The 24,128-nt window shown below is 38.2% G+C and overlaps 1 long non-coding RNA gene across 1 annotated transcript in view; it reads right to left on the bottom strand.

Moving 5' to 3' along the window:
• Positions 1–4,536, bottom strand: part of LOC112446324 (uncharacterized) — a 112,843-nt gene extending 108,307 nt beyond the window's left edge. The window contains exon 1 of the long non-coding RNA XR_003034256.2: positions 4,310–4,536. This is a non-coding gene — a long non-coding RNA (uncharacterized lncRNA). The remainder of the gene's footprint in view (positions 1–4,309) is intronic.
• Between the last annotated feature and the right edge of the window lie 19,592 nt (positions 4,537–24,128).

The following is a 24,128-nucleotide window of genomic DNA, read 5'->3' as shown; positions in this document are numbered from 1 at the left end:
TCAATCTCCCTGTCACTCTCTTTCTCTGATAGTCTTCTAATACTGTTCCTCTGCAAAACTCCAACAAATTAAGAGGCTAGTGGCGCAACTCCACCCATATCATCTTCCATCACTTCTTGTCTTACACCTGTTCTGTTCATCACCGTCAATACATCTCACAAGTTATGAATACTTGCTTCTAGAGCATATGGCACCCATCTCCCTTATCTTACTTCTCTTATTTCAATAGATAAAATATCCTTAAACACTGCAGCAAATATGTATCATAAGACCAAATGTTTTCATCTGTAAAATACCACAAATATACAGGACACCACTGACCTACAGTTTTTAGTGATTCTGCCAGGTATATGAAAATTCTGTCATTGAATTGCCATCACCCAGACTGTCTCTTTATCCATTATTATCAAATGATCCGGTTCTTGTATCAAAGGTGACACTTTTCACCTCTACCCAGGGACAGGAGTCTACATGACAGCAGGTTTCATATCCATAAAATTACATAAGTCTTGTGAAGCTCATAAGGAGATACAGTGTCTATTTTATAAATGAGATGAAGGAAAAGAGATGGAAGGAAGAGAGAGCTCTTTTCAAGAGATGTTTTTGATCAGTTCTTTGCAAATACTGAAGGATAGTCTGTTTCCTCGCAGTCTCCAAGCTTAACAGTCTATTTTTCCTTTCATTAAACATTGATTTTTATGCCAGAGGAACTGTGACACACCATAAAATCCGGGCACTACCTAGGAAATGGTTCTTCTCAGTAAAGATAAAACACTACAAAGAGTAATGAGATAGAAACTGTAAGTCACAGCCCTTTTGAGTTATCCAATATTTGGAAATCCACAGCACAGGTGCAAAGGTAACACACTATTTTACATCACAAAGGTTAAAGTTATATATAAAGACAAACTACCAAGGTCATGGTTTGTCCAAGACAAACCCTGCAAGAAATTTAAGATTCTCTTTCTGCTTTTCTACCTGCATTTCCTTCCTCTTCCCTGGAAATTCGTGGCCTGTAATTGCTGAACTTGTAAAGACATTAATTAATAGCGACTTTATTAACTGCTAAGAGTTTAAGTTAGATCTCAGCAGGTTTGCATGTCAGAATCATCCGTGGAGGCTGCATTCCAATCCCCCAAATTCTAATTCAGCAAATCTAGGACTGTGTTTAGCACGATTTTAAAGAAACTTCTGCAAGAGGTCTTGATCAGCCAGTCTGAGAACCTCTAGTTCAGTCGCTTAGCAGCTAATACCATCATCTGTAGTCATTCTAAGGAAAAATTTCCCTCCCCCAAACCACACTGTTCTCCAGAGAACTGTTTACCAGAATACAGGTTTCCAAAAGTTTCTGTTCCAAGCTCTATTAAAATAGTTTTGAGCATACACTGCCAATATGTGACTTGTCTCATTTATAAACTATATATCTGTGATAGTGTATTAATACATTTAATTATCACAGAACATACACAAAGGCCAAGTTCAATAGGAAGAGATAAAATGAGTGCATTCAGCAGTAAGTAGATCATCCTGAGACACCAAGAGCTGGATACACTCTGTGTGGGGTTCCCTTCACTAGTGCTTTTGAAGACTAACACAATTCAGCTTTCTGCCCCTCTCTATGGCTTTTGGATGATGCCTTCCTACATTTCAACAGCACTCTACAGCATGCAGAGCATGTTCGTGTCCACAATCATATTTTTCACTCAAGCATTCTAAAAGAATTTTTATTGGTGGTGTTGTCCAGTTGCTAAGTCATGTATGACTCTGTGATCCCATGGACTGCAGACCTATAAGAATAGATTTAGTTAATACTAATAATCTGTCCTAGAGGGGGACACTAACCCTCAGCCAGGACATTCTCAAGGTCTAGCAGTTAAAAATGGCGGGACTAAGACCCAAATCCCAGTCTTTTATCTCAGAAGAGTGCTTCATAATGCAGGGCTCAGCTAGGTTGTCCAGAATGATTGTGTTTGCCTTTTACTCTAAGGCAGAAGACAAGAAAAAGTTGCTTTTTAACTACACTTATTTTAGAGATTAACAGAGCTGCCTGCTGGAATTATATGTATCACCTGATGAAGAATTTAATCAAATTTTATAGGCTAATTAAAAACAAACAAACCAAAAATCCCTCCACGTACAACCTATAATGCAGTGTGTTGCTATTGTTGTTCAGTCACTAAGTCGTGTCTGACTCTTTGAGACCCCATGGACTGCAACATCCCAGGCTCCTCTGTCCTCCACTATCTCCTGGATTTTGCTCAGATTCATGGCCACTGAGTCAGTGATGCTATCTAATCATCTCATCCTCTGCCATCCACTTCTCCTGTTGCCTTCAATCTTTCCCAGCATCATGGTCCTTTTCACTGAGTTGGCTCTTCGCATCAGGTGGCCAAAGTATTGGAGTTTCAGCATCAGTTCTTCCAATGTATATTCCAGGTTGATTTCCTTTAGGATTGACTGGTTTGATCTCCTTGCAGCAGTGGTTCTCAACCTGGGATGACTCTGTCTCTGGGGGAACATTTGGGCGTGTCTGAAGATATTTTTGATTGCCAACATGCAAAGGAAAGTTGCTACTGACATAAAAAATTTTATAGGCTCAAAATATCGATAGTACTAGATTGTGAAACCCTGCTGTAATAGATCTGAAAGTTTTAGTTACAAATCCCTGTAAGTGGCTGATGAAATCTATTCATTCTCCAAAAGCAAATGTGTATGCAGTCCAAATATTACACATTTCCAATGTATTTACTGGTTTTCACAGACCATAATGTAAGAACCCCAGATCTAGTAAAAATAACAATAGGTCCAAGACTTCATTGAATCGACTTTGTTTTTTTAACTCCTCAGAGACATGAATCACTATCAGACGTGTGTTCCGGGACTCATGTTATTAAACCATAAAGTCAGAAGCTCATAAGCAGCCTATGGATCTGATGTATGCTTTGGGGGATATTAAAGTCATTCATTGCCTAATCAAGTAATATGGGAACAGTTTAATTGAGAAGGAGGTTCATATAATCTCATTCCACAAGACATTTTTAATTAAAAAGTAAAAGACCACTAATCTGAAAGTGGACTTGGTGAGTTATTTTATTGCTTCTAGTCCTTTTGAGAGAGATTAGAGGATTTGCTTCATAAAGTCTATCAGGTAGTGATTAAGGGAGCCCCTGGTGGATTATAATATTTTATCTCATAAGGATGAGAATGAATATTCTATTAAAGACTTGTCACCTGACTTCCTGAATTTAGGAGTCAGAAGGGGAAATTATGAAGCAGGCTGTTGTTCTTCAGTTAACTTTACTGTCTTCCTCTACCATTTCTTCCCTTTTGGGTCCAAATTCTGTCTGTCCAGTTCCTTCATGCTTCCCCCATAGAAATCTGTCAGTCATATACTAAGAACATTAATTCAAGCAGCATGTACTTTTCCTATAAACATTGCTGAAGCTTAAAAAAAATCACAAAATGAAAGCTATTCTTGTTATCCCACTATTAAGTATTATAAGCCTAAATACAGGGGTTAAGAAATATCTCGGAACTGGAGGTACCTAATCTAACAGCATGAAATATTGGTCCTGCCCAAGACATACAGTGATTTAAAAGCCAAAAACTAAAAAAAGGGTAGCTTTTAGGCTTCCCTGGTGGCTTGGTGATTAAAAAATCCACCTGCCAATGCAAGAGACACGAGTTGTCGAGAAAGATCCCACATGCTTCAGAGCAGCTAAAGCTCTTGCACCACAACTATTGAGCCTGTGTTCCAGAGCATGGGAATCGCAACTACTGGGCCCATGCACCCTAGAGCCCACACCCCTCAAAAAGAGGCAACGGCAATGAGAAGCCTGCTCCCCACAAACAGAGAAAAGCCCATGTACTGCAAGGAACACCCAGCAGAGCCAAAAATAAATCAATAAAATTATTTTTTAAATGTATATTTCAATGTCTCTTAAACATTATAATACCATACATGAAATATACATTATATATATATTAATATGGAGAAGGCAATGGCACCCCACTCCAGTACTCTTGCCTGGAAAATACCATGGATGGAGGAGCCTGGTAGGCTGCAATCCATGGGGCTGCGAAGAGTCGGACACGACTGAGTGACTTCACTTTCACTTTTCACTTTCATGCACTGGAGAAGGAAATGGCAATCCACTCCAGTGTTCTTGCCTGGAGAATCCCAGGGACGGGGGAGCCTGGTGGGCTGCCGTATATGTGGTCACACAGAGTCAAACCTGACTGAAGTGACTTAGCAGTAGCATATATTAATATATGTATGATATATATTTGGGCTTCCCTTGTGGCTCACCTGGTAAAGAATCTGTCTGCAATGCCGGAGACCTGGGTTTGATCCCTGGGTTGGAAAGATCCCCTGGAGAAGGGAAAGGCTATCCACTCCAGTATTCTGGTTTGGAGAATTCCATAGAATGTATAGTCCACGAGGTCACAAAGAGTCAGACACGACTGAGAGACTTTCACTTTCATGATATATATAGTGATCCCATTTTATCTTAGCTGAAACAAGTCAAACACATTTCTTTCTTAGCATATTAAATGACTTAAGTAAAAAATTTACACTTTAAAAAATTGTCCTCCTTATCAGTAACTGAAATCTTATTTGATATCTCTCATGTTACTTGGGGTTAACAACATGGAATTTTTGCATAACTATTTAAATTCAACTATTTTTGAAGTTTTATTATCTGTAGGATCTTTGAATCCAAAAAATATCCCAAATCTAATTAGGTACAGAAATACTGGTCATTCAAAAATAAAGCATTAAAAGGGAGAATTTGATTCAAAATATAAGCAAAAGCATTAAATAAAAATATCCTTATTTAAGTCTCTCATGTGACAGAGAAATGGAGAAAGATAAACTCAGCATGTAAGCAGGCCAGGGAGAGAGCCAAGAAGCTCAGGGTCTCCTCTTCTAAAATAACAACACTCTCAAATGCTTGGGACACATAAAGTTTTTACGAAGTTTCAAAATCAATTTCTTTGCATTTGTGTTGTCAGTTCAGTTCAATCACTCAGTTGTGTTCCACTCTTTGGAATCCCAGACTGCAGCACACCAGGCTTCCCTGTCCATCACCAGCTCCAGGAGCTCACTCAAATTCATGTCCATCGAGTCAGTGATGCCATCCAACCATCTCATCCTCTGTTGTCCCCTTCTCCTCCCACCTTCAATCTTTCCCAGCATCAGTCTTTTCAAATGAATCAGTTCTTCTTCGCATCAGGTGGCCAACGTATTGGAGTTTCAGTTTCAACATCAGTCCTTCCAATGAATATTCAGAACTGATTTCCTTTAGGATGGACTGGTTGGATCTCCTTGCAGTCCAAGGGTCTCTTAAGAGTCTTCTCCAACACCACAGTTCAAAAGCATCAATTCTTTGGCACTCAGCTTTCTTTATAATCCAACTCTCACATCCATACATGACTACTGGAAAAACCATAGCCTTGACTAGATGGGCCTTTGTTGGCAAAATAATGTCTATACTTTTCAATATGCTGTCTAGGTTGGTCATAGCTTTTCTTACGGGGAGCAAACATCCTTTAATTTCATGGCTGCAGTCACCATCTTCAGTGATTTTGGAGCCCCCCAAAACAGTCTGTCACCATTTCCATTGTTTCCCCATCTATTTGCCATCAAGAGATGGGACCAGATGCCATGAACTTAGTTTTTTGAATATTGAGTTTTAAGCCAGCTTTTCACTCTCTTCTTTCACTTTCATCAAGAGGCTGTTTAGTTCTTCTTCACTTTCTGCCATAAGAGTGGTGTCATCTGCATATCTGAGGTTATTGATATTTCTCCCAGCAATCTTGATTCTAGCTTGTGCTTCTTCCAGCCCAGCGTTTCTCATGATGTACTCTGCATAGAAGTTAAATAAGCAGGGTGACAATATACAGCCTTAACATACTCCTTTTCCTATTTGGAACCAGTCTGTTGTTCCCTGTCCAGTTCTAACTGTTGCTTCCTGACCTGCATACAGGTTTCTCAAGAGGCAGGTCAGGTGGTCTGGTATTCCCATCTCTTACAGAATTTTCCACAGTTTATTGTGATCCACACAGTCAAAGGCTTTGGTGTAGTCAGTAAAGCAGAAATAGATGTTTTTTCCAGAACTCTCTTGCTTTTTTCCATGATCCATTGGATGTTGGCAATTTGATCTCTGGTTCCTCTGCCTTTTCTAAAACCAGCTTGACCATCTGGAAGGTCTCGGTTTACATACTTTTGAAGCCTGGCTTGGGGAATTTTGAGCATTACTTTGCTAGCATGTGAGATGAGTGTAATAGTGTGGGAGTTTGAACATTCTTTGGCATTTTCTTTCTTTGGGATTGGAATGAAATTTGTGTTGGGCAACACTATAACGAACCTATCACAATTTCTTCCCTTTCAAGATACCTATTCCAATCACTGCTACACACACCAACACACACACACACACACACACACACACACACAAGGTTTAAGGAAAGATATTTTATAATGTTATAGTCTACCAGCCTCACCAGTGTAACCCAACCTTCAGGTGGTGTCTCACGTCTATGTTTACCCCACTGGATATGAAGGTACACCCCCAAATGATGACCTAAAAAAATTCAAAAGTTAACAGTCAAAAGGAAAGACTATTTGTTTTTCCATCCCAGACTTTTCACTAATGTTATTATATACTCTTCTCTAAATACTCCTGCTGCTGTTGCTGCTAAGTCGCTTCAGTCGTGTCCAACTCTGTGCAACCCCATCGACGGCAGCCCACCAGGCTCCCCTGTCCCCGGGATTCTCCAGGCAAGAACACTGGAGTGGGTTGCCATTTCCTTCTCCAAGGCATGAAATTGAAAAGCGAAAGTGAAGTTGCTCATCCGTGCTCAACTCTTAGCGACCCCATGGACTGCAGCCTACCAGGCTCCTCCATCCATGGAATTTTCCAGGCAAGAGTACTGGAGTGGGGTGCCATTGCCAAATACTCCTCATATTTATACAAATTACTCTTGATACCAGTTACCTCCCTCATACAACTCTCATGCTCTTTTTCCTGTGGTGGACAATTTCCCAAGGAATATATTAATATATGGAAAGTAGGGTAATATGTCCTCAGACAATCAAAAAATGTCCAAAATATTCCACTGTGGATCTGACTGCAGATTTGGTCACTGGTTCTTAGGGCTTTCCTGATAGCTCAGTTGGTAAAGAATCCTCCTGCACTGCGGGAGACCTGGGTTTTATCCCTGGCTTGGGAAGACCCCCTGGAGAAGGGAAAGGCTACCCACTCCAGTATTCTGGCCTGGAGAATTCCATGGACTGTATAGCCCATGGGGTCGCAAAGAGTCAGACATGACTGAGTGACTTTTACTTCACTTCACTTCTTCACCCTCACATATCCATATGGTGGGCTAGCTACTGCCATCCCTTACTTTGTGTCATGCCAGTGTTTATCTCTTCTTTCTCCATCTTGATTACATCTTCCTCCTCTCTGCCCTTTAGTTCTTGTTTCTACTCTGGACTCAATCAGGAGGATACAAAAGTGTTAAAGATTTTTGTAAATCTGGTCAGTTACTATGATTACCTAATATATAACAAAAGATACTAAATGTATAACCATGCCTGAAACCTGACAACCATGCCCATGATTGTGGTTCCCAGTGCCACATGAACATGCAGGGTTTCTTGTTCATAGGGTAAGAAAAACTGCCAAAGGCACTGAAATATAAACTGATTTCCTTTTTTTTTTTTTTTGCAGCTTCTCTCAAATATTCGTGGTGTTTTCCATTTGTTTGCTGAGAGAGTGAGGACCTTCCCAACACACTGGGAACTTTGTACTGCAACTCAGTACATGTGTATTCCTGGCCCATTAGCTGTAGGGCTCCATTTTTAACCAGGCATTAAATGAGACATCCACACCCATTTCCTCATAAGTGTTCAATGCCAAGTCTACCAAATACAGGACTCAGGAGAGTATTGGAACTTCTTCACCAACACAGGGCTGATAAATGAGTAAAAGAGTAAATGAGATGAAAAAGAATGGCCTTCTAATTGCAAAACTTCCTACTTGAGCCTAGTTTTGCTGTGGTTTTTCTCAGCAGTCTAACTGACCTACACACCACTAAGATCTGTTCTGTTTGAGATGCAGAACACCCTACAGAAAAGGGGAAAGAAGGAATGGGGAGAGGGACCACAGTTCACTGCAGAAGTACCACAGAGATCACACTGAAATGTTTCGTCACCATAAAACACCTATGGGTAATCCACCAACCCTTAAATTTAATGCTGTATTGACATAAACATTTTAACTAAAAGCTGAAAATATTTTTCCAGTATTCATGCTTTTGGGGAACGTTGAGTAAAATAATCTACAAGCTCACTTGGTATGCTTCTGGTAAGATCTCCCAGAATTGAGCGTGCTTCACCCTCTGAGTTAGACTGCACATTGATTACTTAAAGGCTTTGTAATGGAAATTTCTAGACCAGAGGAGAGAAAGAGTATGCGTGTGTATATGAGAAAGAGAGAGACAGACAGACAGAGAGATAAAGGGTTTCACCAGACTATTGCTTATATAAACAAAGGTTCAAATTACATTTAGCTATTATGCTCTCTGCTGTAATTCAATCTTCCAAATACTCTAGTCCCCAGACCTAGAAGGGTGCCTTTCCAGACTTGAGGAAGACAATAACAGTGTGTTTTCCAGGTTTATCATTGACAACATCATGCAGGACTAACTCGGACTCCCCATACATCAGACAGACATGTTGTCCCTTTTATAATGAACTTCTCATGCCTTGGATTGATTTAAACTAATACAAGAGGCAAAGCTCCTAGACCTCACTCTCATGAAGACTTTCTTTTACCTTATTAGGGAAACAAAAAAGAAAGTTACTTCCCAAAATAGACCACAGAGACAGGCATATAAAAAGTGTTTCAGGCAGAGGATTTGCATATGGTCTTAATTTAATCCCCCTCAGTCAATGCATGGAGCTGTCCCCTAGGCAAGAGCACATTGATGGAAGTTGGCACCTTTAAAGGACCATGGCCTTGGTCTTTTATTAGACTCTTGATTGTTTTTTAAAAAAACATATTTCATTAGAGATGTAAGAATATTTTGAGCCCATGTTGGAATTTTCTTAAGGATCATTCAAAATACCCTCTATGGAAAGAAAACAAGCAATTTGACACACTATAAACAGTTTATAAATAATTACATATAACGGACTTTAACAGTGAATATTCCCATTTTTTTTAAACTCTAAAGTAGTTAATTAGCTTATCTGTGTCACAGAGTTCTAAATATCTAAAGATATTTTGTGCTACAGAGCTCTAAAGAGATGATTAATACTCACATGAACAGTAACCAGATATAGGATTTCAAGTACACCTTTAATGGAAAATATTTTTCCCTTTTTATCCCAGGTTACAAGAGATAATTCTTCATGTATTAACCAGCCAGTAGGCAAATGAGAATTGGGAGAAATATGATTAGTGTAATCTTTCCCTAGATATTAAAAAAATGTTTACTCTGACTTCTATGTATTAAACAAATAAAAGGAAACTATCCTTACTATTACACCTCCAAAATGACTTACTAGTTAACAAAAATATTAATTTTACAGTAATAATGCTGCTTTTAGTGACAGTATATATACAAATTCAAGTAGTACAGATTACGGAGAAGGCAATGGCAACCCACTCCAGTATTTTTGCCTGGAAAATCCCAGGGATGGGGGAGCCTGGAAGGCTGCAGTCCATGGGGTCACGAAGAGTCGGACACAACTGAGCGACTTCACTTTCACTTTTGATTTTCATGCATTGGAGAAGGAAATGGCAACCCACTCCAGTGTTCTTGCCTGGAGAATCCCAGGGACGGGGGAGCCTGGTGGGCTGCCGTGTCTGGGGTCACACAGAGTCAGACACAACTGAAGTGACTTAGCAGCAGCAGTACAGATTATACTTACATATTTAAATCTGATTTTATTAATAACTTTAATTAATTTTTAACTGTGTTAGCAAGATTTCTGAATAAATTATTTCACAACAAAGGTTTTCAGGAGAATGCTACTGCTGCTGCTAAGTCGCTTCAGTTGTGTCTGACTCTGTGCGACCCCAGACACTGCAGCCCACCAGGCTCCCCCGTCCCTGGGATTCTCCAGGCAAGAACACTGGAGTGGGTTGCCATTTCCTTCTCCAATGCATGAAAGTGAAAAGTGAAAGGGAAGTCGCTCAGTTGTGTCCAACCCTCAGCGACCCCATCGGCTGGAGCCCACCAGGCTCCCCCATCCCTGGGATTTTCCAGGCAAGAGTACTGGAGTGGGGTGCCATTGACTTGCTACATATATGAGATGTTATCAGAGTTCAGGGATAACAGTTTTAAAATGTCATCTATTAACACAAATTTTGTATATAATAAAAATTACATTATAGCCTATAAATTAATTTCTAAGAACTCTTATCAGACATATATTTATTATGAATATTTTAAAAGTGTGACAGAAAACACAGCATGCCTGTGATGCTAACACTTTTATTTTGAGGTACAATTTCTCAGCTTACACATTTTGGTAAATACAGAATCAATGGCTTAATTTTCTTCACATCTGGTATTCTCTCTCCCACCCTTCCACTTTCTCTCCATCCTTCCCTCCCTCCCTCCCTCCCCCTCTCTCTCTCTGTCTCTCCTTTCCAAAATAAAGACAATATCTTCTACACAGGTAACTCTTCCTATTAACATCTAATATAGTATATATATGGGTTTTCCTGGTGGCTCAGTGGTAAAGAAACTGCCTGCAATGCAGAAGATTCACATTTGATCCCTGGGTGGAGAAGATCCCCTGGAGAAGGAAATGGCAACCCACTCCAGTATTCTTACCTGGAAAATTTCATGGACAGAGGAGCTTGGTGGGCTGTAGCATGCCCAGAGCCATGGGGTTGCAAAAGAGTCAGACATGACTTAGTGACTAAACAACTCAACAGTATTGTATATACACTTCTTTTAAATAATATTTGACACGTGAGCATGTACCTATTTGTTTAACTCATAATAGCTGCTTCCTTCTCAGGCCCCATTCTCATTATTTACTTCGTACAAACATCCTTTCCAACTGCTGGTGAAATTATTGCATCTCTGCGTATAAGAATTCCCAACCAATAATTCAGCTTAACAATATAACAGGAAGAGAGATCATTTAGTTTAGAAATTAGTATTGTTTCTGCACAATTATTAAATCCCACTAAGTATTCCCTGAAGTCAAACTCAAATCTTATCAATCAAAATCCAGTCATAGATTTGGAAAAAGAGGATGGGTTATTAATGACTGAAAGCTGCTGTATTTATTGAGCCACTGTGACTTTTAAAGCTCTGTTTCAATAAACATGAAGGAATAACAAAGAGATAAAATATTCTTTTAATTCTTAAAGGCATTAAATTTGAACTCTTAGGCTGCATAAAGAGAGATGTTGTATAAATACAACAGATACTAGTGGAAAAGGAGAGAGAGAAGCAGGAATAAGAGATAATTAATTTTTAGCATTAGCAAGTGGATTGTAATATGAAATAAAAGGAAACAAAAAGTGGGAGAAAATTATGATTTTAGGACTAACATATTAAAGTAGGCAGCAAAGGAACCAACAAAGGAGGTTGAATTGGAGGTGACTGAAGGAAAAAACTTGAAAAGAAGATGAGATCTTATAACTATGGTTGTCATTTTAGGCATACTGTAAGCATGGGAAGATGGTTAAAACCACTGAAGTCACTTCTTCCTAGAAACTCGTATTAGAGGCACAAATTAGAGTTCAAAAGCTAAGAGGGAATCTCCAACCTCAACAGTGGAAGGAATGCAGAGCAGCCCAGAGAATTAAATAAAAGAGGGCAAGAATTAGACAGCACTGAAAAGGGTTTGGTCACTAAGCTAAACACACTTAGAATAGAACTGACAGAGAACTAAGAAGAGATAAGCAACAGATTTAAAGCTAAGCCTGTATCTCGCATTTCATTCAAACTCCTATTCTAGGAACTACAATCTGGCTCAACTGAGCTAAACATGTGAAAGAAAATGACAAAACAAAAAGTCACTGATCAAATATAGAACCCTACTGTCTATGAATTTCCTAGTCATGAATAGTCTACTGATGATTACTCTTTGGAGCTATATGAAGCATCTATTTCAAATGGAATAAAAGAGGAAAATATAGGCAATATTTGGTAGATTTTAAATTTAATGATATTTGCAAATCTGAGTTAACATAGAAAAAAGGTCTTTGATTTTAGGAAGTTTGTTTCATTTCTTATTATGATAAACTCCAAATTATCATTTTTTTTGTTACTTCTTACATTTACCACAAGCAACATGTCGAGGAAGATATAGATCATTCCAGCCTAAGGAAATACCCTGCTTTTTACTGATATATAGATTTTTAGTTTTCAAATATAATTAATTATTCACCAGATTGATGCTTTACTACTCCTCTATAAATTGCTCTGAGAGAACCTAACCTGCTATTTAAAGTGCATTGATTCCTTTAAATTAATTTCCTTTTTAGATCCCTCATTTGTTCATGCTTCTCTCAGTTCTTGGCATTCACACCTACAATTATATTCTGCCTGCTGCTTGGAATTATCTAGCCCCTATTAGAATCTGCATGATTTCCCACACTTCAGATTTACATGAACATACTTGAAATTATAATTATAGTCTTGTATTTTTGTTCAGTAATTTTAAAGTATCTGAAAGCAATGAATCTTTTGCCAACAGAGATTCTGGAACATACTGTATGTAAATGGCTCTTTATCTTTTGGGGGTTTTGGACCTCTTTTAAAATTGGATAAATGTCTGTTTTTCTCTAGTAAAATGCATGAATCCACACAAACACACATTTCCATATATATTTAAATTATTTCCTTAAACAAATTTATTTACTTCCTTATTTAATTTAGGCTATTACAAAACTACTACACTAAATGTCTTCTAGGTTATAAAAAAACAAATCTCTTTCCACACCCCACTTTACGAAAGTTCCATAATAATGCAAAGTGTCTTCTTAGACAAAGCTGGTGTCCATGGGTAGCATCCTTCGTTCTACCTTATTTCTATGTTTTAATAACACCAAACTGCAAGAAGTTTCAAACATTCTATGCTTTTTCTTTCTTTTGTGCCATTTCTTAATGCCTATTATGTCTTCTTTTGTGACTCTATGGACAGAGTGCTGAAGAACTGGTGCTTTCTAATTGTAATGCAGATGTTGATTGCAGCCATGAAATTAAAAGACACTTACATCTTGGAAGGAAAGTTATGACCAACCTAGATAGCATATTAAAAAGCAGAGACATCACTTTGTCAACAAAGGTCTGTCTAGTCAAGGCTATGGTTTTTCCAGTGGTCATGTATGGATGTAAGAGTTGGACTATAAAGAAAGCTGAGCGCTGAAGAATTGATGCTTTTGAACTGTGGTGTTGGAGAAGACTCTTGAGAGTGCCTTGGACTGCAAGGACATCCAACCAGTCCATCCTAAAGGAGATCAGCCCTGGGTGTTCATTGGAGGATCTGATGTTGAAGGTGAAACTCCAATACTTTGGCCACCTGATGTGAAGAGCTGACTCTTTTGAAAAGACCCTGATGCTGGGAAAGATTGAAGGAAGAAGGAGAAGGGGACAACAGAGGATAAGATTGTTGGATGGCATCACCGACTCAATGGACATGGGTCTGGGTGAACTCCAGGAGTTGGTGAAGGACAGGGAGGCCTGGCATGCTGCGGTTCATGGAGTTGCAAAGAATTGGACACAACTGAGCAACTGAACTGAACTGAACTGAATTGTAGTGCAGGGGAAGAATCCTAAGAGCCACTTGGACTGCAAGGAGATCAAATCAGTCAATCCTAAAGGAAATCAACCCTGAATATTCATTAGGAAGGCTGTTGTGGAAGCTCCAATACCTTGGCCATCCGATGCAAAGAACCAACTCTTTGGAAAAGACCCTGATGCTGGGAAAGATTGAAGGCAGGAGAAGAGGGCAAAGAGAATCAGATGGTTCAATAGTATCACCAACTCAGTGGACACGAATTTGAGCAAACATAGGGTATACTGGAGAGCAAAGGAGTCTGGCATGCTACAGTCCATGGGGTTGGAAAGAGTCTGACATAGTTTAGCGACTGAACAACAACAATACATCTTCTTCCTTCTGTACCCTTTACCTCAAGAAAATAGCTTCTACCCCACTGCTCCTCCAGTATCATCAAAAATCTTCATGATTCTACATCTCACAGATGGTTTTTGGTCTTTATTGTACTTAACTCTGCAGTAGCATTCAGTGTTGTTGCCAATCGCCTCAAATTTTAACTACTTTCCCTTTCTGACTGCCATAATCCCTCACTTTGTCTTTTCTTCCTCATCAGCTGCTTCTCTTCTTTCACACAATTTGTTCATTTCAAGTACTACATGCACTGTTTCCTAAGGTTGCTCATAGATCTGTTTATCTTATTATACATTCTCTTCCTAGACAATTCATTCTAACCATGGCTTCTAACCAATGACGCCTATCTTATTTTCTAGCCAATTCTGTCCTTTTCTGAGCTTTATGTACATGTATCCAAATTCCTCTTTAGTATTTTTTACATCTAAATTAATCGAGTCCTACCAGACGAATGACCATTTGGTCCTGTACCTAAACTTTGAACAATTATTTCAAATCAGTGAACTACACTTCACAAAGTAGAAGCCCAGGGATTATTCTTGGGACCCTGCTCTCATAGTCTGGGTTCCACAGAATGCAGAGCCTAAAGCAAGGAGGTAGGTGTTACCTCTTCATTAGGGAAGAAAGTCAAATGAATCTACATAGAAAAACATGGGATGTGAGACAGAAGCGATTAAAAAACAACATGAACATGTATACTTCGTGCCACTAACTGCTCCATCTCCCAGACAACTCTGTCCAGCAGGCATAAACCGCATGTCAAGACTATTCATCCAGAAGGAAAAGGGAGAAAGATTTTACTCACTAAGTTCACTTTTCTAAGAGTCAAAGAAACCAAGCCTTTCCACCTGGATAAGATTGAGTTTGCAAAGATGGGAAACACAAACTGCTTTTGGGTTACTGGCAAGATAGTGAGAAGAACCAACCCTAATTCCACTCATTGGTTACCACACCTGTATATTTTAGGTGTTGTGGACAGAGTACTGCATATCACCTGTTGGATTATTACACAAATCCACTAATGGTGGAAGGGTAAGACAGTGAATTCTGGAGACACAGACATCACATTTCCATGGTTATAAAATGTGTCCCTTGTTCTCATACACATTCCCTGGGCTAAAATTTTCAACAGACCAGTCATTCTGTAAGTCTTTAAATATAACCAAGACTAAATTTACAAATGAACATTACAGGACCCTATAGAAAAATAGAGCTCTAGCTCACAATCTGAAGCAACCAGTCTTGTTTAGCTAAACCACAACCTCTGTAGCAATTAGCTCAAAGTGGTTAGGACTTTATCAATAACTGTAAACTTCCCAAATTTTTGCTTCATTTTTTCCTTAGCATGAACTGCTGCTGCTGCTGCTGCTAAGTCATTTCAGTCCTGCCCAACTCTGTGCGACCCCATAGACAGCAGCCCACCAGGCTCCCCCGTCCCTGGGATTCTCCAGGCAAGAACACTGGAGTGGGTTGCCATTTCCTTCTCCAATGCATGAAAGTAAAAAGTGAAAGTGAAATCGCTCAGCCGTGTTCAACTCTTTGCAACCCCATGGACTGCAGCCTACCAGGCTCCTCCGTCCATGGGATTTTCCAGGCAAGAGTACTGGAGTGGATTGCCATTGCCTTACTACAGAAAGCCAGATATGCTACCCTAATAACAAAGGATGACCACTTCTAGTTAACCTGGTTCCAAGTTTCCAATGTCAAAAACCTCTGTGTTTAGTTGCTCAGTTGTGTCCAGCTCTGCAACTCCGAGGACTGTAGCCCACCAGGCTTCTCTGTCCATGGAATTTTCCAGGCAGGAATACGGGAGTGGGTTGTACCTCAAGCCTGTATTTACAGTTCTGCCCTCCCTTCTCTGCCTTTGAGTGTTGACCAAATGAAGTAAACTTCACTGAGTTCCTTGCTATAGCAATCTCTGAATAACTGATCATTGCTAAGCACTGATCAGAACCAAAAAACAGTTTGCTTATATGCATGTCTTCTAGCTTGATCATGACATTTTCAAGGATAGAAGTCTTATTTGAATTTATTTGAAATCCTTAGTGATGTGTTTGGTAAGCAAATTCACAGGTAATCAGCATTTTGTTAGCTATATGAAGAAAAACAAAAAATGTACAAGAAGAATAGCTGTTCACATATAATAGCAAAGCATGAGAGAGACCAAGAAATAGAAGTTGGGGAAATAAGTTATATAATTATAAAAATGTTTATATATAAAAACAAGAAAATTATATAAGTTAAACTCAAAGTTATAATGGTGGATTAAACAAGTTCAAAAGTGGAGAAGATGATAAAAGTGAATTTTGAGAAAACTGATGACTGAAGTAAACACAGAGTTCATTAACCATGAAGAATTGTTATGACTCAGTTCACCATAGAGAGAACGGTTTTCTCAAAAGAATATGGATTTTAGCATCAAAAAAAAATCTGGCTTGAATCCTGACTCTGATATCAACATTTAGTAAACCACTAACATCTCCAGTAATTTAAGGAAGAAACAGAAGATATTAAAAAGAAGTGGTAAGAATACACAGAACTATAGAAAAAAGACCTTAATGATCCAGATAAACAAGATGGTGTGATCACTCACCTAGAGCCAGACATCCTGGAGTGCAAAGTCAAGTGGGCCTCAGGAAGCATCACTAGGAACAAAGCAAAGTGATAGAATCCCAGCTGAGCTATTTTGAAATCCTAAAAGATGACGCTGTGAAAGTGCTGCACTCAATATGCCAGCAAATTTGGAAAACTCAACAGTGGCCACAGGACTAGAAAAGGTCAGTTTTCATTCCAGTCCCAAAGAAAGATCAAACTACTGCACAAGTGAACTCATCTCACGTGCTAGGAAAGTAATGCTCAAAATTCTCCAAGCTAGGCTTCAACAGTATGTAAATCGAGAACTTCCAGATGTTCAAGTTGGATTTAGAAAAGGCAGAGGAACCAGAGATCAAATTGCCAACATCTGCTGGATCACAGAAAAAGCAAGAGAATTTCAGAAAAACATCTACTTCTGTTTCATTAATGGCGATAAAGCCTTTGACTGTGTGGATCACAACAAACTTGGAAAATTCTTCAAGAGATGGGAATACCAGACCACCTGACCTGCCTCTTGAGAAATCTGTATGTAGATCAAGCAGCAACAGTTAGAACTGGACATAGAATAATGGACTGATTCCAAATTGGGAAAGGAGTAGGTAAGGCTGTATATTGTCACTCAGCTTATTTAACTTATATGCAGAGTACCTCATGCAAAATGCCAGGCTGGATGAAACACAAGCTGGAATCAAGATTGCCAGGAGAAATATCAATAACCTCAGATATGCAGATGACACCACACTTATGGCAGAAAGCAAAGAGGAACTAAAGAGCCTCTTGATGAAAGTGAAAAAGATGACTTAAAACTCCACATTCAAAAAACTAAGATCATGGCATTTTGTCCCATCACTTCATGGCAAATAGATGGGAAAACAATGGCAACAGTGACAGAATTTATTTTTTTGGGCTCCAAAATCACTGCAGATGGTGACTGCAGCCATGAAATTAAAAGACACTTGCTCCTTGGAAGAAAGTTGTGGCCAACGTAGACAGCGTATTAAAAAGCAGAGACATTACTTTGCCAACAAAGGTCCATCTAGTCAAAGCTATGGTTTTTCTAGTAGTCATGTATGGATGTGAGAGTGGACTATAAAGAAAGCTGAGTACCGAAGAACTGATGCTTTTGAACTGTGGTGTTGGAGAAGACTCTTGAGAGTCCCTTGGACTGCAAAGAGATCCAGCCAGTCCATTCTGAAGGAAATCAGTCCTGAATATTCATTGGAAGGACTGATGTTGAAGCTGAAACTCCAATACTTTGGCCACCTGATGTGAAGAACTGACTCATTTGAAAAGACCCTGATGCTGGGATTGACTGAAGGTGGGAGGAGAAGGGGATAGCAGAGGATGAGATGGTTGGATGGCATCACCGACTCAATGGACGTGATTTTGAGCAAGCTCTGGGAGTTGGTGATGGACAGGGAAACCTGGCATGTTGTAGTCCATGGGGTTGCAAAGAGCTGGATATGGCAGAGCAACTGAACTGAACTGAATTTAAAGAAATACTTGGTTGGTTTTTAAACACGGATCTATAATACCAAGAATATAACCAATTAATACACAGAGAATGTAACCTGACACATTGCTTATCCTCTTTTTAAAATACTGATAAGAAAAAAATCCTCTGATCTTCAATATTCTTGTCCAAAAGGTAGACATTTACCTCTTGATACTATTTATGAGGATAAGTATTTTATAATGAAAGAAAGTGAAAGTGAAATGTTAGTTGTTCCGTTGTGTCTGATTCTTTGGGACCCCATGGCCTCCTGTATTAATGAAAATAAAACATCTGCAGTGTACTTTAATCTGTGAGGCACTTAATAATATTAGTTTCTGTCTCCCCAAAGACACCAACTAAAGGTAGATTTTAGTTATGAATCCTATCTATTTATGATTGTTTTTGATAAAATTTCTATGAATTCCAAGTGACTCTCAATTAATACTTTTGCAAACATTTTACCACAATAAATTATCCTTTCCCTTCATAAAGCTTTTTTTAGAATAAGATAAAGGGGTAGCTAATTTTAACTTGAGAAATTGGCCAAGGTTTCCCAAAGCATTTTAACTGGATATCGAAAAATTTGAAAAATTAGAGTCATGTTGATAGATTAAACTTTTAGGAAAGAGCATTTTTGGCTGAGGAAATAGAAATTGCTAAGAAATGAAGACAGAGATGTGAAAGAGCAGTCTAAAAGCACAGTCTAAGAATTACTCATTTAGTATGAGTAGTTTATAGGATGTGTCTGTTGTCTAAGAGAGAAGCAGGTATAAATGATGTGGGAAGAAACCATTTAATTAGGGATCAGATGATGAAGAGAAATGAAGCTGCCAGGGGTTTTTCTAAAGGCAGAAAAGAGACTCCATAGGTTTCTAACCAGCAGAAAGTGAAGAGGAACTCAAAAGCCTCTTGATGAAAGTGAAAGTGGAGAGTGAAAAAGTTGGCTTAAAGCTCAACATTCAGAAAACGAAGATCATGGCATCTGGTCCCATCACTTCATGGGAAATAGATGGGGAAACAGTGTCAGACTTTATTTTTCTGGGCTCCAAAATCACTGCAGATGGTGACTGCAGCCATGAAATTAAAAGACACTTACTCCGTGGAAGGAAAGTTATGACCAACCTAGATAGCATATTCAAAAGCAGAGACATTACTTTGCCAACAAAGGTCCGTCTAGTCAAGGCTATGGTTTTTCCAGTGGTCACATATGGATGTGAGAGTTGGACTGTGAAGAAGGCTGAGTGCCAAAGAATTGATGCTTTTGAACTGTGGTGTTGGAGAAGACTCTTGAGAGTCCCTTGGACTGCAAAGAGATCCAACTAGTCCATTCTGAAGGAGATCAGCCCTGGGATTTCTTTGGAGGGAATGATGCTGAAGCTGAAACTCCAGTACTTTGGCCACCTCATGTGAAGAGTTGACTCATTGGGAAAGACTCTGATGCTGGGAGGGATTGGGGGCAGGAGGAGAAGGGGACGACAGAGGATGAGATGGCTGGATGGCATCACTGACTCGATGGACGTGAGTCTGAGTGAACTCCAGGAGTTGGTGATGGACAGGGAGGCCTGGCATGCTGCGATTCATGGGGTCGAAAAGAGTCGGACATGACTGAGTGACTGAACTGAACTGAACTGAGCCTTTACCTGTTACTCTTATCTCCTGTTTTGGCAATTGCCACAAACTACAACCAGAACATCATCTCAACTAAATTCTACCTCTTCAAAATAAAGAGGCTCACAAGTTTCTATACAAATTTAAGGAAATGTACTACAGCCAAGAGTGTCACAGCTGTTTAACTATATTATGAATCAGACATCAAATGAAACTAAATGGGGAAGACTTTAAGAGTTTTGGATTTGATTCAGGGCTCAGTTTATGATACTTACAAGATTAGGATTTAATACAGATATGTATACTATAGCATATTAACTATAGTTTTTATGGTTTCCTTCTTCCCAGGCTATTACTTCATGCCAATATTGTGATGAATGTAAAGAATACCATATGTGTGTGCAAAAAGTAACATAACCATTGTAATGGAATGAATTATTATTACAATAAACTATCAGTCTGAGGATGGGAAAGACTATTCACTGAAGGGATTGTGTGGAAAAAATAGTACCAGATGGACCATTGTGTTGATCTGCGTGAATTCAATAGGATTTAACCCTGAAATGACCGATGTCCCTGTTTTGTTTTGTATTTTAACACCTCAAGGGTATCTTCCTTTACTGCCTTTCTAGTCTAAAATATCAGAAAGAGCCCCAGAGGCACTGGCACCACCAATATACTGGACTGTGATTATCAAAATGCATTTAAAGAACTCAGTGATATTTCTATAGCTCTGTGGAGTCACATACAAATATAAACTGTCAAATCCAACACAGTGATTTAATGGATAAAATATATGTGGAATTAAGAATCAAATTCTGTTCCTGACTTTCCTAGGAACGCAATGGGTGTCTGGAGAGGAATTTTTTAAATTATATAGTGATGCAATTTTCTTCACCACTCCAGTAGGAATATAGATGATTAGGTTCACATGACTACAGATGTAAACTATGTGAAGTCCTAGTCAGGGGGCTGTACGTAAATACATTTAGGATAAATTATTCCAAAGCAGTAAAAATATAATACTTTGTCATGCTAACGAGAATGATCTGCTTAAGAAAATGTCCCTGTTGGTTAGAACTAGGTTTTAATTGTCTTTTGCCTCTCCCCCCACCCCCCCATAATCGGTAGGGACATTCTTATCTAGGGGGTAATATAATGAAATCTAATTCCATCAGAACTTTACAAAGTTGAACCAATATGTCCTTTTTATTCTCCCTTAACAGAGACATTAAGAGCATTCCTATATTCTTTTTTAAACTGTTTAAATAAATATTAGAGTTTTTCCAGTAAAGTCTGTTTAGTACAGTGCTCTACTTAATAGCTCAGAATGCTTTTATCAGGAGAAAGACAAAATTGAGACCTCCTTGGAAAAGAATAATGTGTATCTTAGCTTACTTTCACAATAATTATAAACACATTTTACTTCAGACTCTTCTCCCCTGGAGAGGAGTCATAAGAAATCTCATAAAAACCAACTTTCCTAGTTTAAAAATAAAGGAAAAAGAAAAGAGAATGCTACATGTTCTACTCACCCTCTCTAAGTTTTCCGAAATCATAGACAAAATGTTAAAATATCCAAAATTTTGTTTCTGGCTGATCTAATCACAAAACCTTCTTTTAAGAAACAGCTATAAGCCTTCTTCATGACAATTCCATGAAAGCCATTTTGAGATTTATTAATATGAAATCTGGGGGCTTCCCTAATGGTTCAGTGGTAAAGAATCTGCCTGCCAATGCAGGAGACACAGGACACCCAAGTTCAATCCCTGGGTTGGGAAGATCCCCTGGAGAAGGAAATGGCAACCTACTCCAGTATTCTTGCCAGGAAAATCCCATGGACAGAGGAGCCTGGCCGTCTACAGTCTATGGAGTTACAAAGAGTTGGACACAACTTAGCGACTAAGCAACAACAACAAAATATGACATTCTAGCACTTTCAAAATATATTTACATTCAACTTCACATTTGAGCCTCAAAATATTCACTGTATTAACATAGCAACCAACAAAGGAGATAATTTTTTCTGGTTTTTAATAGTGAGACTAGAGCAACTTGGCTTGCAAGCTGAGACATTAGGTTTATAGACTCAATGTGAAATAAAGTCAGTTATCACTGACTGAGAATCTTTAGATATTACGTACTCTCATAGAGAGTTAAATTTATTAATTCAAAATCCAAAATATATTTCAAGATATGGGTATTTTCACATGATGAAACTGAACTTCTGAAAATGTAAGCACTTTGTAGACATTGAGTACATACAGAGATATTAATAGCACGTCAACTTTAGTCTATTTGCCTCCAAAATGCAAATTTTTCTTCACTTACGTGACCACCTAGTATCTCTGCATCTGGCATGATGGAATGAACACTCAGTTACAGGTAAGTTAGGAATAAGAAGGTGAGGAGTTTTTTTCAACTGGGTTTACCTAATAAGATAGTCCAAGAAAGGGCTTCTCAACTGCTGGGTTTATAATGAGGAGGGTAGGCTTCCTTATTGAATAAACTAATTTGCCCCCTTTTATTCCCAAAGAAATGACAGAAGAGGAGTCGACTTTCTCTCCCGTCTTGAGGTGCTGCTCTCCAGAGTTCTCCCTGCCAACCCACTGCCACCCACCCTGCAAAGTAGTCTCCATCATTTTGTCCCATGAAATAACCGCTCCCTCAGTGGATCTCAGTGAAGGCTAAACAGACTCAATTGTTTTTTTCCCTTTTTTAAACATACTTGATATCTTCTTCGATGGTCCTATGAGAACTGATAAGAATGAGATACACTGAAAGTGAAAAGGAATAAGTTCTTCTAATCCAAATATAAAAATCTGTCTTTGATGCTCTATTATAAATTCTTTCCTTTCGTTCACATTTTTCTTTTAAAAGCCTTTTCTCAGTGAGAAACCGCTTCCATGATTCTAATAGTCAAAATATGAAAATCATTAAAAATCATAAGTGAGAGTAAATATAGATATTTCTGATACTGAACTCTATTTTGAAATAACTACTTATCACATATTTATTTATATAAATATGTATTCTGTTGATTGCATATTTTAACATGTTGCTAAACTATGGGAAAACTGTCAATTTAAAAAAAAAAACTTATTTTATTTTAATTCTCCAATAAAAAAAGATGCTCCCTTGAGGAAGGAGAAAGGGGAACTTATCTTCATCCTTCTGACAAATCTTTCATGATGTTTTCTCTTCACATTTCTATAGCTTCCTAATTTTACTCAAGTTATTTGACATGTTATTAAGAGACCTTCCAAGTACCTCATTAATTCCTAAGAAATATGTTACTTACTGAAATATCTGAATGAACAAAATTATATTTGTTTTCTTTTAAGGAGGCATTAGTTGGCTCTCCCCCAAAATTAGCTTACTAACCATAGCCAATAGTGTCTGTTTAAGCAAGTCCCAGAACAAGGTCACAGTATTAAAATTAAGCATTAAAGAGTTGAGCTGCTATTACATGTAGAAACTTGCATGCACTAACAAGGCAAGAGCATGTGGAAGTTTTTGGTTCAAAAAAAGTTCCTCACAAATAATGTTTTATATGCTTCAAAACTGCTATGAGACTAGATCTGAATGTTCTCACCACAAAAAAGAAATAAGTATGTGATGTGATAAAGATGTTAGTTAAAACTACTGGTGTTAACCATATGGCAATATATAAATGTATAAAATCAATACACTGTATACCTCAAATTTACACAATGTTTAATGTCAATTATACCCCAAAAATAAAGAAAAACTAATTTAAGTGACTATATCATAAAAATCTCAAAAATTATCATGGAATTTTTCAAACTTAATAGTGCTCACATTTTTTAATAAGCTAATACTAGATCAAATATACTCTCAGGATAACTTTCCATGTTCAAGGAAACAAGGTTAGGATTTTTTTAAGTTTGGGAAACACTGAACTAAAGAGATGTATATTTAATATCATTTAAAAAGAAAAACAATATGAAGGAATTTATTCTTTAAGCTTCAGTATTCAGTTTTATTTTCTACATTTGGGGTACACTGCTTACTCCAATTACAATTACCCAACTAAGTTTTTAAATGCTGATTAGAATCAGTTTTTCAACACATAAAACATAGCTTGGTTATCAGTCTTTCCACAAAGGATGTGCATTATTCAGGGTTCATGGAGGGAGTGGGCAACGTCTAGACAATCCAGGTTATCTCATAAAAAGAAGTTAACAAGGAAAAATAAATCTGCTAAAGACCTGAAAAGAAAACCTCAGGCGAATTGAG

This window comes from Bos taurus, chromosome 4 (genome assembly GCF_002263795.3).
Source record: "Bos taurus isolate L1 Dominette 01449 registration number 42190680 breed Hereford chromosome 4, ARS-UCD2.0, whole genome shotgun sequence".
In the NCBI taxonomy this organism is placed as follows: Eukaryota; Metazoa; Chordata; class Mammalia; order Artiodactyla; family Bovidae; genus Bos; species Bos taurus.
This window is presented reverse-complemented; position numbering and strand designations above follow the sequence as displayed.